The 17,193-nt window shown below is 39.1% G+C and overlaps 1 pseudogene; it reads right to left on the bottom strand.

The window, feature by feature from the left end:
* Positions 1-9,140: 9,140 nt before the first annotated feature.
* LOC121451268 lies at positions 9,141-9,631 on the bottom strand (annotated as a pseudogene).
* Between the last annotated feature and the right edge of the window lie 7,562 nt (positions 9,632-17,193).

Here is a 17,193-nt window from a genome sequence, read left to right as displayed (position 1 = left end):
TTAATCCCAGCACTCAAGAGGCAGAGGCAGGCGGATCTCTGTGAGTTCGAGGCCAGCCTGGTCTACAAGAGCTAGTTCCAGGACAGGAACCAAAAGCTACAGAGAAACCCTGTCTTGAAAAATAAAAACAAAACAAAACAAAACAAAACAAAACAAAAAAAAACAAAGAAATCGTCTCATGGTAGAAAACAGTCCTCAGATTTACTCTCTGTTATCTCCCAGATAGGTGCAAACTAATCATCAGCATCAGGAATTTCCTCTGTGGAGCAAAATCATTAAAAGTGTTCACATGTTGAGTTTGGTGTTTAGCTACAGTGAGATTTGCCACCCCCATGACTCATGATGAGCAAATTCAAGAGGAAAGGAAACATTTTTTTTTTCAGCTTTATAAAGAGCTCATCAACATTTACCAAACTGGAAAACAAGTAAATGCTTTGGTTTTCATTTCTGGTACCCACCCCTTACTATAATCTATGTCAGAGATTTTAGGAATTGGCATGAAATAGCACATAAGACATTCTCTTAAGCTGTCTAGAGATAATAGTCACTATAAAGAATGGAAGACAGCCTAAGCAGAAAGGTGACTGCTTTCCTGATGGGACAAATTCATAACCTTGATGTGTGACCATGCTTTACTGGCTCTGCTTTTCTTTGTTTTCCAGGGAGAAAGTCACATTAGATCATGCCTTCCCATTTGAAGCTGAAAGGCAACATTAGTGTTTTTATGAGCATAGATTTTGAGGAAGGTTCACTTTTGGAAGAGGAAACTTTGGGTCTATACTATTGCTTTCCAATCAAGCAAGGATTTTTAAATTATCAAGTTGGGATACTCGTGTGTGTGTGTGTGTGTGTGTGTGTGTGTGTGTGTGTATCAACAGTGCTGAAAAACTACTGAGAACTCTAACTGAAGGCTTCCTTTGATCTTTATCACTGCTTATACAAAGTAAGATCATTTAAGTGGACAGTAGGTTTGTGTTCAGGATTGTAAGGGAAATCTGAACAAGGAGCAAAGAGAAATGGGGAAAATCTTCCAATTATATCAATTATATGTCATTGCCACACAGTCTTCAATGAGATTGATGGGCAACCTTTGCTAGAGTGAGAATTTCATTGATATTGATACTCAACCTTAGATAAGGCCACACAACTTTCATTGATATTGGTGGTTAACCATGGCTAGAATTAAGTAATGAAAAAGTAACAAATTTAGCAGAAACAAAGAACAACTGACGACATGAATTAGCTTCAGTAGATAAAGAGATTTTTTTTTGTTTTTGTCTCATAAGAATTTATTTTTCAGAAACATTTTTGAAAAGTGACAGAAGTCCTACAGAAACTTCTGCTTTACTCTTCAGACAAAACAAAGAATTATGAGAAAGGATCAGCTGTGAGACCATAAACTGGATTGTGCACATTCTTTGGAGGTAGACCTCAGTAAGTTCCTCCATATGGGCACCATGGGCACTATGGGCACTGTATAAAGACACCAATACACATATACAATATAATGCAGTTGACCAACAAACATTTCCTGTATTGAATTTCATTAAAATGCATTTTCAAGAATAATTACAATTACCTCAATTATTATAATTATTTACTGGACAATTAGTCTAATTTACATATTAAATTTACCTCTGAAAATGCTGCCAACGCAATATATTATGAAGTACATGTAATATGGATATGGAGTGTTATGGAGTGCTACATAGATAAAGAACATATGTTTGTCTTCCTCCCTAAGAAACTCAGACTTCTCAAACTCAGAAAGGATATTTTACATCATTCCCTGGGGACATTCAAAGAACTCAGTATGGAGAAAGGCACACCTTGTAAATGAACCACAACAATGAGCTAGGGCCATCCCAGAACTGGAGATGAGTTATAATCAGAAATGGGAACCTAGTGAGCAGGCTCAGGAGATATACCCTCAGTCTACATATGCAGGACAGAGTCTGAGGCTGAGACCATGTAACTTCCTCTACATTGGCAAAATATTCTGAAGGCTCAGGATATAGCCTCTATTTTGGTGCTATTTTGAATCATTGGATGTTCCCTGGGTAAACTTTGAAGATTGGGATCTTTTCAAAGGTCAAAAAGCAAAATCACCTTCTACTTATCCACAACTGTTACATGAATATCTCTCAATATGTCTTATTCTATATACATATGGGCTTTACCTGTGAACTCAAAAATAAAGTCTTGTTTAAGTTGCTTCTATCACATTCTCATAGCAACAGAAATTAACTAACACAAATATTACACTCATAATATAAAGATCTTATCTTGTTTTGGTATTGCAGATTCAGAAAGATATGCTTTGTGTCCCCAGATAGCCAGGGTAAACTGTTCCTTTCTGGAAATACAATAAGATGGTGCTTCACTCTATTGCTGACCAAGGCATATTTCAGGAAGCAATTGGTGAGTACCAAGTTTCAGTAAACTCTCATCCTCTGTTCTCTTGAAACCATAATGTGGACTTTGAGATAAAAGAGTTCATTGTTGGCTATGGGAAAAAAACATACCAGTGACTCTATTGTTGGAATGGGAAGAAACTTTTTCTTTTTTTCAGACTGGAACATTCTGGCTGTTCTGCCTCCACTGCCTGTGTTTCTTTCTTTCTTTTTTTTTTTTTTGAAGTTTTATAATTATATTTATGTACAGAAAACTCAGCAGTACATTTAACCCAGTTTAGTGGTGAGTTCTTTGGCCTTTGCCTTTTCCAGCTTGGCAATTCGAGCCACAGATTTAGGACCCAGGACATTGCCTCCCCAGTGGTGGCGGATCTCATCATATCTGTCGTTGTAATTGGTCCTAATAGCTTCCACCAGCTTGGCCAGAGCACCCTTGTCTTCCGAGTTAACCTGTGTGAAGGCAACAGCGGTGCACGTCTTCCTATGGACCAGCCTCCCCAGCCTGGCCTTTCCCTTGATGATGCAGTAGGGGACCCCCATCTTGCGACACAGAGCAGGCAGGAAGACCACCAGCTCAATGGGGTCTACGTCATGGGCAATCACCACCAGCTGAGCCTTCTTGTTCTCTACCAAAGTGGTGACTGTATTGACGCCCACTCGAAGGACAGGTGGTCTCTTAGTCGGGACATCCCCTACAGATGTTCACTCCAGTGCCAGCGAGAGGTCCTTTGTGCACCAATGATCTCTTTGAGGTATTTTCTGCATTATCTCACCTTCTAGCTGTAGAGTTTTTCTCCTGGAAGGAATGGGGGTGACTGTTGGTTTCCTCACATAATTCAGTCCAGTGTACTAACATTATGCTCAACTAATCCCCAATCTTAATCAAATCCACAAGGATTCTTAAGATTTAACATTACATATTAAAAATTTGGCAACTGGGAAGTAAGTAACTTTAGGACTAAAATTCAATCTTTCTCAAATTTCAGGTGAATGTGACATAAAGAAGGAAAGAGATGTAAGATTTAAAACGATCTTTTATATTTAAGTCAGAATTTGGAATATTAGATCCCTAAAAGACTAGACTCTAAGGTCATGGATGTACAAAAGAATCAATAAAAAACAAATGCTATGAATATTATGAAGAAGCTGTAGATTCAGTAAACTCCGTCACCCTGTACATTCTAATCTATATCATAAAGAGGAAAATATTTCATATTCATTACTCATAAAACTGTTACTGAATAAACAAATGAAAATACTCTCCAGAATTGTTTTTTTATAATGATGTCCTAGAGTTTCACGAGTCATAGTGAATGCTTTGCTTATGGTCCAAACAGAGACATTAACCATCTTAGGCAGTTTAACTATAGAAAAGTTTACTAAAGATGAAGGTTAGGGATTATTGTTGTCTACCTCTGGATACTTATTGTCATATGTTTACTGCTTAAAAAATATATTGTAGGACTGGAGAGATGGCTCAGTGGTTAAGAGCATTGCCTGCTCTTCCAAAGGTCCTGAGTTCAGTTCCCAGCAACCACATGGTGGCTCACAACCATCTGTAATGGGGTCTGGTGCCCTCTTCTGGCTTGCAGGCATACACACAGACAGAACACTGTATACATAATAAATAAAATATTAAAAAAAATATATTGTACATTAAGGAGTGATATTGCTAAAAGCAAGATGAAAAGCTAGTGGAGGAAAAAAATTAATTCTACCCTTCATGTTTAGTAATGTTTCAGGCTTTGACATCACTGACACTTGTTTTATCTTTATAGAGAGGGGCAGTATAGCTCCTTTGTCAACACACTTACTGTTGTTTGATCAGTAAATGACACACAGAATGAAATATTGGCCCCTTCATTTCAAAGGAGGTTTGTAAGACCTTGCAGTGTGTAGTGACTCTGAAAAATTGATGTGTCCCTAAGAAGATGCATGAGTCAGGCCATGGTGGTGCACACCTTTAATCTCAGCACTGAAGAGGCCCTACAAGAGGTTTACAGAGCTAAATCTAGGACAGCCAAGTTTAAACAAAGAAACCCTGTCTTGAAAAACAAACAGAAAAGTACAACAACAAACAACTGATAGATGAAGCTATGACAGTGAAGAAGCCTTTATGATCATCTTACACCACCAAGTACACTAGATGGCAGCCAACGAGCCTGAAACTTGCTTGGGTAGGAGACCCAATATGACCATGATTGTAGTGGTTTCTGAATATGTACATGGCTGAATTCAGAAGAAAACTTCTTTAGGCTTCCTTTATGCCACTAAGGTTCCTGGAAGTGTCTTCCTTCAAACAAAAATCTTTTAACTGAGCTCAAAGAATTGCACCTTACATCCTGCTGTGGGTTAGTTTCAGCCACTTCAATAAATTTCATTAATGTCCTACTGTTCCCTTGCACTTCAATTCTTTTTAATTGTGCAAATCTCTTTAACAAGAATAATCTCCTTGTTGCTAAACTTAAATTTTTACTTTTTCTTTCTAAACAGCATATTTTTCAAATATTTCTGGTCTGTATTAATTTTTGCTCTGAAACTTCACTATAATCTGACAAAACCTAGCTCCTACTAATGATGTTCTGAATGCTGACTTTCTTAAAATTCCCTATGTCAAATGAATTGACCCATTACTTTTAGGTTGTGTCTCAAAATATCAGGATACATATACAAAATGTAGATAAATTCTCTTTGAAAATGGAACATAAGTTCTTGTTCTATTTAAAATAAAATCTTCCTAACCAAAACTTCATTACATAAACTTTGTTGGTTAACTCTTGTTCTTGTCTTCTGAGTGCCCATCATAATTATTTCCCAGACTCTAGTCAAGAAATTAGAGGAGTTCTCTACCCACACCACCAAGTTCTTCTAAATTTTTTCCCCTATCTTGTTGCAAAAGTTCTAAATGACACAGACAATTAGTCACAGCAGGCATTCAACTTGGGCGGTACCATATTCCTGGAAGTATTAGGTTCCTCATCATTGTGACAAAATATCTAACAAGAACAAGAGAAGGGAAGAAGACTTGCTTTTGTTTACACTTTCAGAGATTTTAAGCTGGAAAGGGAGTGGCAAAGCAGAGGAGCTTTTCCCCATCATGACCAACCCTACAAATTCCTTTGAGAATGCCATGGGACATGAACACTAAGAATGTGCTGTCAGAGGGCTTATGATCTCCCCAGCTGTTTTTTGAACTTGGGAACTTTCTAAGTACCCCAGCACACATTATTTTAAATGACAGATGAACAAACAATGTCCCAAAACAGAGAAGCCCTTTCAAGATAATTATTCCAATTACTACTTTGGCTAATATTTCATAGTGAAACTCTAGTATCTTTCATTCATTTCCAAACACTGGAGCATTGATCCACAGTAAGAAGGCAGAACTCCAGTACATGGAAAACCACAGTATTTGCTCACTCTGGTTCCAGCAAGCTCTATCCTAACCCAGGTTGCCATTTCTGAAGCAACTTGCCTCATATCCAGAGGTGGAATAAAGAACTTCCAAAGCAAATGCAATTAACCAGATAATCCAGTCATTAGACTCTTAGAAGGACATTTAGGACTACACTGCTACTAAGTAATCAATTGTACTGTTTTGTTCTAGTATAGTTGTTATAGCAGAGAAGGTTTTGGGATACTATGCTCTTTGTCATGCTTTATCACATTGCCCTGTGATTGTTACTCTTTTATAATTTTGTCTCCACTCACTCATTTCTTTTACTTTCATTTTCTTTGTTTTATCTTTATAGAGAGGGGCAGTATAGCTCCTTTGTCAACAAACTTATGGTTGTTTGATCACTAAATGACACTGGCTAAGAGAATGGAGGACACTTGATGTGGGAGTCCCCTCTGTGTGCTGCATTTATTGGTTAATGAATAAAGAAACTGCCTTGGCCTGATAAGGCAGAACTTAGGTAGGTGGAGAAGACAGAACTAAATTCTGGGAGGAAGAAAGAGGAGTCAGGAGTTGCCGTGGAACCACCGCCAGAGATAGATGTGCTGAGAATTTCCTGGTAGGCCACGACTTCCTGGTGATATACAGATTAATAGAAATGGGTTAAACTAATATATAAGAGTTAGCCAATAAGAAGTTAGAGCTATTGGGCCAAGCAGTAATTTAATGATTACAATTTCTGTGTGGTTATTTTGGGGCCAAACTAGCTAGGCGGCTGGGACAAACAAGCGGGCTATCTTTCCAACAGATACTGGAGAGAAGACTTAAATATTCAAGAAATTGGGCAATCCCACAACTTCCACATTCAAGTGTTGCCACAGTTTTCTCAGAGGCAATGTCCCACAACCCCTATGATTGCTGAGCTTTCTGAGTAACACTTTCTCCAGTTCTCACACATCCTAATGGCAGAAAGTCTCTCTCTCTCTCTCTCTCTCTCTCTCTCTCTCTCTCTCTCGCTCTCTCTTAACAAAAGTGTTGCATGTTAACAAAATAACAGCAGCAAAACAACATTGTAAGTTATACACATGCCCATACTTATGAACACATGTTGCTCTAATTTCATTTCTGCTATTGTGATAAAAAGCAATATAAGGAGAAAAGGGGCTACTTGACTTAAATTCCAGATTACTGTGCATCACTGATGACAGGGAAGGAGCACAATGAGCTAGTCACATCATGTCCATAGCCTAGAGCAGAGAGGTGCAAATGCATCTTCAAATGCTACCTACTTGTTTGCTCTCAGCTGGCTTTCTTATTCATGCAGTTCAAAGCCCAGCCCAAGAAATGGTGCCTCTCTCATTTGAGTTAGATCTTCCATTCCACCCCAATTAAGACAAACATTACCCCTTCTGCTCTTAAACTGGATCTTGGGAGTTCAGTCCATTGCTCTGATGTGAGTCTCTGCCTCTGTTTCCATCTGTTGTTGGACGAAGGTTCTATTGGTGTGGGAGAATTGTCTGTATTCTGTCAATCATGTTGTAAATAAACGCTGATTGGCCAGACAGGAAATACAGGTGGGAAAACCAGACAGGAAGTAGAAATGATGTAAGGAGAACAGGAGAATTCGGGGAAGGAGGAAGTTGATTCCTCCCACTCCTGCCCAGACCACTCCTGCAGCAGGATGTGATCTGTCCCACTGAGAAAAGATACTGAGCCACATGGCTAACATAGATCAGAAAAATGGGTTAATCAAGATGTGAGAGTTAGTCAGTGAGAGGCTAGAGCTAATGGACCAATCAGCTTATAATTTATGGAGGCCTATGTGTGATTTTCTTTGGGGCTAAACAGTTGTGGGGTACCGGGCAGGACAGAAACCCCAACAAACAAGCCAAGCTAAGGCACGGCATTTATAAGAAAGAGTAAGACTCCATTTGTGATTTATTTGGGAGCTGGGTGGCAGGCCCCCAAAAGAGCTGAAAGATTAAAAAACAAAAAATAAGATTTTGGTATTCCAAGGTAGAGCTATAGTAAAAGCAAGTCCCATAACGGTAAGGATTATTAGTATTTGCAGTGTTTGTATAGAATTATAGTTCAGCATCCTTGGGATTAAAAAAGTTTGTTCACACAAGATTCACTACTGTTGGACCCAGAAGTCCAATCACCGAGGAGGAATTGCCCAAAGAGACCACTCTCACACTGCAGTTGATGTAAACGCATGAGGATTTTTATTTACTGCCATGACAGGGCCTTTCAGCCTAGAGAGGAGAAGAACCCCGAATAGTTGTAACAGGCTATTTTTATAGAAATAGAAGGGGAAATAAGGGAGGGGCATCCGGGGGTTATTTATTTATTTATTTTTACTATTATGATTGGCTTATTCAAAGGGCTACTGGACTGAGCCAGAGTGGGAGAGTGGTTGTCATATCAGGCGGGGAAAGGGTCATTGTGACCCTATTTCAGGGACTGAGTCGACACATAAGGAACTGAGTCAACATCTAAGGGTTATCTTGCCCCAATTCCAATAACAGTTCTATCTGGAGAATATCCACAAGGACACAGGGAGATGGAAAATATCCACATTCCAGTATGCGCATGTGTAGTTGTTAGGTTTCCAGGGAAGGGGGGAAGCACTAAGGATGTGAGGCCTCGGGAATGGCCTCACAGTTGTTCACTACCATATAATATTTATAAAGATAAGTTTGGAAACAGGTTTGATCCTGATTCTCCCACACAGTAGCCATGTGCACTTGTATTTCTTAAGTCTGTGTTCATCAATTTTCTCAATCGGAAGTGAGAATGAAACTATATTTTAGAGTATTGTGTCATAAGTTAATAGATGAAAATGTATAGGGTGCTGTCTGAGTATATCAGGATTTTTTTCCAGAAGGGAATTATATTTATACATACAAACAAAGCATCAGACAGACTCAGCAGCAGGGGGGTGGGCGGGGCTAAGGTTAGCCAAGGCTTCTGGGCCCCTCTGCCTTGGGACTTGAGGTGCTAGTGCTGGACAATTGTCTTAACCTTTTCCTTTTTTTTTCTTACGAGGCAGGAAGTGGCAGGGCTTAGCCCTCACACCCTGTTTAGTAGTTTGACAGCTCAGAATAGAGACTCTTAACTGTCTTAAGGAGCTATGTCCATGCTACCTTGCTTATATTCAAGATTAGAGTACTTTTCCCAAATCCAGTTCCCTGGGAAAGTGGGTGGTGAATACTGCCGGGTCTTCAGTCTCTGGTTTCTGGTACCCCTGCCACACAGGCTTGAAGACATGCCTGCGGGGTAGCTGAGCTTTGAGTCCCAGAGAGAAGGGCTGGTTGGGAGTTCAGGTCTCAGCAGGTGTGTGGAGGGGGATTGGATCTCTGCTCCTCCATTCGACCTCCATCCTGAACGCTCAGTAGCAACTTCAGGAGCTCCTGTCCCCTGGAGGGCGGAGGTGGGTGGGGAGGCTGCTCTGACCATTGGGCTCCCATCCGCTGGCACTGGTGACTAAGGTTGGTGCTGAAGAGCTGTTCTTTGTCCTCGAGAATCCAGGGTGGGGTTGGGTCTAGGCTTGGGGGGACCTGAGGAGTGTGGAAGGTGGCCCTCTGATCCTCTAGGCTGTGGGACTGGGCCTCAGCCACCTGGTCAAGAAGGAGCTGGGACTGCAGGGAGAGCAGGGAGCCAGACCGGCCAGGGCTGTGTGTCGGGTTCTTGGAGGAGGAGGGGAGGGAGGAACAGATTGCCAAGGCTGAGTGGTGGAGTTCACAGGGGGCCAGCCCTGATCATCTTTTGGGGAACCCTGCTCACCATTCTCTTCTTCCTGGGGTCTTTCAGCCTCCATCCCTGGTCTTGGGAAAAGATACTGATGGGGTAGGGGTGACTGGAATTTGGAAGGAGAATCGGAACCCTGGGCTCTTGAGGGGAATGGGGGCAGGAAGGGAATGGAGGATGAGCTGGGGGTTGGATGCGTGGGTGAGGATTCCTACAGGTGTTGACATGATTGTTTTTCTGTACCTACAAAAAATGTAATATGAAGTCAGACACAATGGAATGTTAAGTAGCTACTATGTACACACAGGTTCCAATTAACCATAGTGTAGCAATTTACCGTGCCTGTTCTTCCTTCTACAGAATTTAATCAAGAATTTAGAGTACTCCTTAGCTCCAGAGACTCCTAAAGTTGACCCCTTGACTTGTCTTAGGTATCCCAGCCTTTACTTAGGATAATCTCATCTAGTCCAATGATGTTAAACTCAGAATATTTTGTAACCAACCATTCTGATGTCCAAACTGACAACCATCTTCTTCTTTAATAGTTCCTGTTACAACAGGAATCTTGACTTTAACATGTACTAACAAAAACTCTATATCTCCAAACAGATTTTTGATTCTTAAAAATGGACACTACAATCTGTTCACCAAGTCCTGTCTCCTAAGTCCAGGAATCTTCTTTGACTCTCATATTCCTCACCCTCTTCTGCCCAGTTTGTCCCACAGATCAATTTTCCCACCTTATCTTATCCACTTTATACCTGGCATATGACCCTCCTGTCTGTTCTTGCCTGCTCACTCCTGCCATCCCACTCAGAGCAGCCAGAGTTTCCTCCATGGCATATTGAAGCAACACTCACCTCACCTCTCCTCTGCCATTTTACATTCATTCTATACATTTCCTTAATAATGACTTGTTTGACTTTTCCACATAGTTATTCAGATTGTCTACACTTTAGAAATTCACCTCAAATGACGTCTTTTTGTCCTGTCTCTTTGGGAGCCAAGGGTATAAAAAATGCTACTCTAAAAACTTTGATTCTTTATCGGCTTACTACATAATCTATTTTATAAGGACATATTTGAGATGGAAGAGATTTCTTCATTCCTCAATTACCTTTACCATATGAATAATTTTACTGGCACCGAATAGTTTTTATAGTCACTTCATATCTGTCATTGTTAGGGTTCCTATTGCTGCAGCAAAATTCCATGACCAACAGGCAAGTTGGGAAGAAAAGGGTTTAATAATTGCTGTTCATCACCAAAGGAAATCAGGATAGAAACTCAAGCAGGGAAGGCACCTGGAGGCAGAAACTGATGCAGAGGCCATGGAGGAGTGTTCCTTACTGGCTTGTTTTCCCTGACATGCTCAGTCTACTTTTCTATAGAACCCACAAACACCATCCTAGGGATGGCATTACCCATCATGAGCTGGGCCCTCCCCACATTGATCACTAATTGAGAAAATGACTTATAGTTGGATCTCATGGAGGCATTTCCTCAACTGAGACTCCTTCCTCTCTGATGACTCTACCTTGTTTCAAGTTGACACAAAACCATCTAGTACAGCATCACACTTAAAATAATATTCATGTAGAATTATACTATGTGTGAATGGACATGATCAAAGCCCTGTCTATAACGTGTTTTCAATTCTTACTCAGCAGTATATTCTATTTTCAGGTCTATCTCAAATGCCCCATGCCTGTCAGTCAGTACCTTGATACAAAAATCCTCAATTACTGGGCTTTATACATGTGGTCCTATTTCATAAGACCAATGCAGTACTGGCATTGGTCATGACATTTTCATCTCATAAGTCACAGCCCTTCTTTATTCTAACATTCTATTATTCATCTTAGAGTTTCTTCTGAGTGTCTGCAATTAGTTTCTGCAAGTTTCTCTCTCCCACTGGAAACAGCAACTTGCCTCTCATGTTAATATCTTTGTCTCTGAATTTCAGATGATTCTACTGTAAGTGAAAGTGTTTGTTTGCAAAGAAGATGAAATAAGAATGAACTGCTGAATTCAAGCACTTAAGGTTATTTTTTATTAAAATATTTTACTAACAGTTTGCTACCAGTAAGTTAAATTCCAGGACACCTTGGCCTTAATAATAGTTAGTACTTTAAGGTCCTTGAAATGAGCAGGCACTTATTATAAGTTATTCAATGTACCAAGGACAAACAAATTTCTTCAAAACAAAACAGAAGCTGAAGCTGTAGGTATAGGGAATGTTTTTGAGATTAAAAGCTGAAGGCCCTGGTCATGGTCTAGAGGTAGGATAAAAGATTAAATTGTGGGACCATGCTTTATTGTTTGCTAGATTTTTGTCCTTTTTACTCTTTTTTTTAAAAAAATATTTCTTTAAAAAAACTATTTTTTTCATTTTACATGCAATATCCATTTCCCACTCTCTCCCCTCCACTGTTCCCTCCACCTTCCTTCTCCCCCATACTCCATCCCATCCCCTACTACTCCTCAGGGAGGGTAAGGCTTCCCATGGTGATTCAACAATGTGAAATACATTGCTTTGAGGCAAGACCAAGGCCCTCCCCACTATATCTAGACTGAACAAGATATTCTTCCAAAAAGAATAGGTTCCAAACAACAAGTACAAGCAGTAGGGATAAATCCTGGTCTCAATGTCAGTTGCTCCACAGTCTATAGACTGCTTTTGGTAGGACTGCCATTTCTATGTTGATTCTACCTATATAAGAACATGGGAGATCTTTCCATTTTCTGATATCTTCTTCAGTTTCTTTATCCAAAGTTCTTGTCAAACAGGTCTTTCACTTCTTTGGTCACTAAAAAAATATTTTATATTATTTGTAGCTATTGGGAATGGTGATTTCAATGATTACCTTATCAGCTTCTTTATCATTTGTATATAGGAGGGCTATCAATTTTTTTTTTTAGTTGATCTTGTATCCCGCCATGTTTCTGAATGCATAGCTATAGGAGTTCCCTGGTAGAGTTTTTGGGGTCACTTATGTATATTATCATATCATCTGCAAATAATGAAAATTCAACTTCTTCCTTTCCAATTTATATCTCCTTGATCCCCTAATGTTGTCTTATTGTTCTACCTAGAACTTCAAGAACTATGTTGAATAGATATGGAAAGAGTGGACAGTCTTGCTTTGTTCCTGATTTTCGTGGAATTGCGTTGAGTTTCTCTCTATTTAATTTGATGTAGGCAGTTGGTTTGATGTATATTGCTTTTATTATGTTTAGATACGTTCCTTGTATCCCTGATTTCTCCAAGATCTTTATCGTAAAGGGATGTTGGATTTTATCAAATGATTTTTCAGCATTTAAGGAGATGATCATATTTTTTTCAGTTTATTTATATGATCAATTACATTGATACATTTTTTTATATTTATTTATTTATTTTGTATGCTTCTGCCTGCAGGCTAGAAGAGGGCACCAGACCTCATTACAGATGGTTGTGAGCCACCATGTGGTTGCTGGGAATTGAACTCAGGACCTTTGGAAGAGCAGGCAATGCTCTTAACCACTGAGCCATCTCTCCAGCCCCCACATTGATACATTTTTGTATATTGAACCATTCCTTCATCTCTGGATGAAGAAGACTTGATCATAGTAGATGATTTTTTGATGTGTTCTTGGATTTGATTTGCCAGTATTTTATTGAGTATTTTTGCACCAATGTTCATGAGGGAGATTGGTCTGTAATTCTTCTTGGTTGAGTCTTTATTTGGTTATGCTATCAGGTTAACTATAGCCTCATACAAGAGTTTGGTAATGTTCCTTCTGTTTCTATTTTGTGCAACATTTTGAGGAGTATAGGCATTAGCACTTTGAAGTTCTGGAAGAGATTTGTGCTAAAACCATCATGCCTTGGGCTTTTTTTTTTTTTTTTTTTTTGGTTGAGAGGCTTTGATGAAAACTTCTATTTCTTGTAGAGTATAGGTATATTTAAGTTGTTCACTTCTTTCTTTCTTTATTCCGTATGTTTTGTATCTTGATTATTATACATCCAGGATACTTTTTTTTTTTTTTTGGTCCAATCTATTTGGTGTTTGGTAAGCTTCTTATACCTTCATAGGGATTAGGGATATCCTTATTTTGGCTGGGAAACTTTTCTTCTATAATTTTGTAGAATGTATTTTCTATTTTGCCCTGGTACTGAGGACCTAATAAATGGGGTGTCCTACTGTCTGACTGATCTGTGTTCAGCTGCATCTTGTGGTTCAGAATTCTTCTGATGTCACAGGAGGTGGGTGCATTTTGGGGTGGAGTGGGCCTTGTAGCTTACAGGGTCTGATCAATGTCCGGGGGTGTTAGAGCTACTTACCTGCAGGCAGCTTGCCTGCTGGCTGATTGATTAGTGGCAAGGCAGATGGGGGAGAGGCCCAGGGTTTTTTCTGGTACCGAGGGCCTAGAGAGTAGGGGTGTCCAGTGGCTGGCTAATCACTCACCCCTTGGGCTGCTGTGCGCTGGTTCTTGTTACTCTTATTTTTGTAGTTCCTGTGTAGCACTTTTTGTTAAGCAAATTCAGTTAATTATCAAGGTAAGGCAGTGGGAACTGTTTCTAATATCTCTGACTTTTAATGTCTTGGTACTTTACCTTTATTACAGGGATAATGTATTTACCTCACCTCTACTGGAAAATATTTTAAGGGTAGAAAATTTGGAAGAGGATTGAATTGGAATATGTATATAAATCAAAGGATTTTTAATGCAGGAAGGAAATGCGTGTCTGATGTGTCCTGGAGGACCTGTGGGGGGTCACAATAATCTATTTTTCAATGACCAAGGGGAAAGAGCATTAACTCTTATTTAACAAGAGGCCTTAAGGTAAACTTTGTAAAGTATTTCCAAAGAACTGCATTGCTATGGTAAAATTTTTAAAGTTTCAGAAAATAAAACATGAGGATCTCTTGATATATAAAGCAGAGAATGGTAAGAGCAGGCCTGCAAGCCTAGAAGCTGGAAGAAGAAGGATGAGAGTGTAAGGTAGGCTGACCTCTATTTACCGAATTAAAAACAAGCAAACAGATATTGTTGACAATAATATAAGGAATCCAAGGTGTGCTTGTGAGGATAGCTAACAATAATGTGTACTTAAAAATCTTACTCAGAGGATATATTTTAAGTATCTTCACCAGAAAAAAAGCTATGTAAGGCATACATGTGTTAACTCGATTTAGTAATTTTAACACATATATGTCTAAATGTTACATTCTATTCCACAAATACATGTGACTTTTTCCCAATTTAATTAACTGATTGATTGTCTGAACAAAATTTGAAATGACTAGTCAGGGCAGCACCTCCTGTTCAGATAAGCACAATCAGTGCTTCACAGGCCTGATGTCCTCTGTGAACCACAATGTCAATCAAATCACAAGCCTGGTCTGTGCTTGAAAAATGTTTCTTGTTCACTCCTTCAGCCTCCTGTCGATTCAGCACTTCTGCACTTAGTAAATTCTCTAGCAAGTTAACAAGTGTGTCTTTAGACAGTAAGCTAACACACGCTCTCCTCTTAACCTTCAGTGTCTTATGTCTTGGAGACAAATGGCATTGAAAATGATAGTCACCTAAAACATTATCATCCTGTTATTTTTAACAGTTGGGGCTTTCTTTTTTCTACATTTTCTCTTCGGTCCTCAGACACCCCAGAGAAATGTACTTGTATTGTATCTCAAATGAATTTCTTTCTTTTTTCAAGCCATGGGTAGGCATTCTCAGACTTCTGACCCACCAGATTCAAACAAGACTGTTTTTCCCTGGGTTGTGGTACTACTAGTGTTTTAAGAAAAACTAAGTAATAAACCTATGCAACTGTTTGGAAAAAAAATCTGTGGTACTAAGAATGAATGCTAATCTCAGGAGTGGTATTTTCTTAATGACACCAGCCCATGATGTGACCTACCATATAAATTCTAACTCAGTCATATTCAGATATTTGGGACCTCAAGAAAGATCCATAAAAGAACCTCTGGACATAAGTTTATATATATTGATATTTGCCTACTACACAAAATGAAAGGAAAATCCCACTGGGCTGCATATCTGGCATACCCCTTTGCTGTAGAATATTTGTTTAACAAGGAAAATATGTGTTATATTTATTTATGCTGCCTTTGTTCAACTATGTAGAAATGTGTTGAATTTTCAATAACTAAATAAAATTAACCTGTGTTCAGAGATACAGGGTTAGTAAAGAGTTAAAAGAAAGTAGCAGGGAGAACCCTAGCATGTGATTTTTATTTACAATGGTTTGAAAGGAGAAAAGTTTCCTGGGACTCCAGTTAAGAGAGAAAGAGGGCCCACTACTTACTCTAAATTTCTGAGCGCACTGGTTTTTATCCTAGCCTTTGCATTTTGAGTTTTATTAGAAAAATAGAGATTTAGTTAAAGCTACTTTTAGTGGCAGAAATAGAGTCATTGTCTTGGGAAGCAGAATTATCCTCAGGCAACAGCATTAGTAACCAGGCTACTAGTAATTTAAAGCACAGCCACTGTGATGAAGGTAAAACAGAATTTTGGCACTTCAACACTTGGCACAACCACACAGATTTTGAGAGGTCAGGCAGGCCAGCTCTGCCGCAATTGTCATCTGGGCCTTTCTCATGAGGATTTACAACAGGTGGTTGACACTTGCTAGTCCTTGCATTTGGAAGGTGTGGGAGAATCTTGACTTTGTTGCCTACATACAAGAAAATGGAGAAGTCAGCAGATATGGAAAGGTTTCTTGAAAATCCCTTAAGATAGATTTTTCTACATAAAGAATGAGGAACATCATTATTTTCTACATAAAGAATGAAAAACATGAGGCCATTAGGAACTTGTACAGTGCTGGTATGGATCGTTTAATGGAAAATGTAAATGTGGAGGTAAATGACCTAGCTGGGTTTGATATAATGTCAATTGTAATTGTTATCAGTTTTGTAATTAATATTGTCTCATTAAAAAGTGGTTTGGTAACTATCAAATATGTTAATTTGATAAGATGCAGGCCTTATAAAGACCTACTAACGCAAATAAGAAAAATATTCACACATGGTCAGATGAATTTAAAGTAGGACCCACCACACCGATACATTATAAAACTTAAGAGGAGAAGCTTAAGATTACTAGAGCCAATCTTAATATTGATAATATTGGTAATAATATGGCAATATACAGTCACTATACAATAATGGCCACCAGATTATAAGAACCCTCAAGATTATGCAGAAGTTAATTGGAATCTCATAGGAATTTTAAATTTTAGAAAATTTAAAGTAGTCATTCCATGTGGTATGCATTCACCTTTTATAAAAAGGATGTTACATTCATAGGTAACCAGGAACAAAATTATTCAACAAAACTGGAAGGATTTAATTACAATGCTATTGAAAGCAGGTCCTCAGTTATAATGGAGAACATGGTGAGATGACAGGAAGCTAAGGCCATGGAACAACAATGAAGGGCTAGAGGTCAAGAGACTTCCCAAGACCAAACTCTCAATGAGGATAAGTGTTATTGTTTTTCACCAATATTATTGTTTCCTTAAAAAAAATGTGGGTGTTTGCAGAGGGGCTGCAGTTTCCCAAGGGCCAGCAGCAGGTCCCATAGCCCAAAGCTGAAGTGGGTTCCCAGGAAGGTAGAAGA

The sequence above is a fragment of the Microtus oregoni genome, unplaced genomic scaffold, assembly GCF_018167655.1.
Source record: "Microtus oregoni isolate MIOR12 unplaced genomic scaffold, Mior012 000008F_ref0000371, whole genome shotgun sequence".
In the NCBI taxonomy this organism is placed as follows: Eukaryota; Metazoa; Chordata; class Mammalia; order Rodentia; family Cricetidae; genus Microtus; species Microtus oregoni.
Note: the sequence above shows the minus strand (reverse complement) of the source record. Positions and strands in the feature narration are given on the sequence as shown.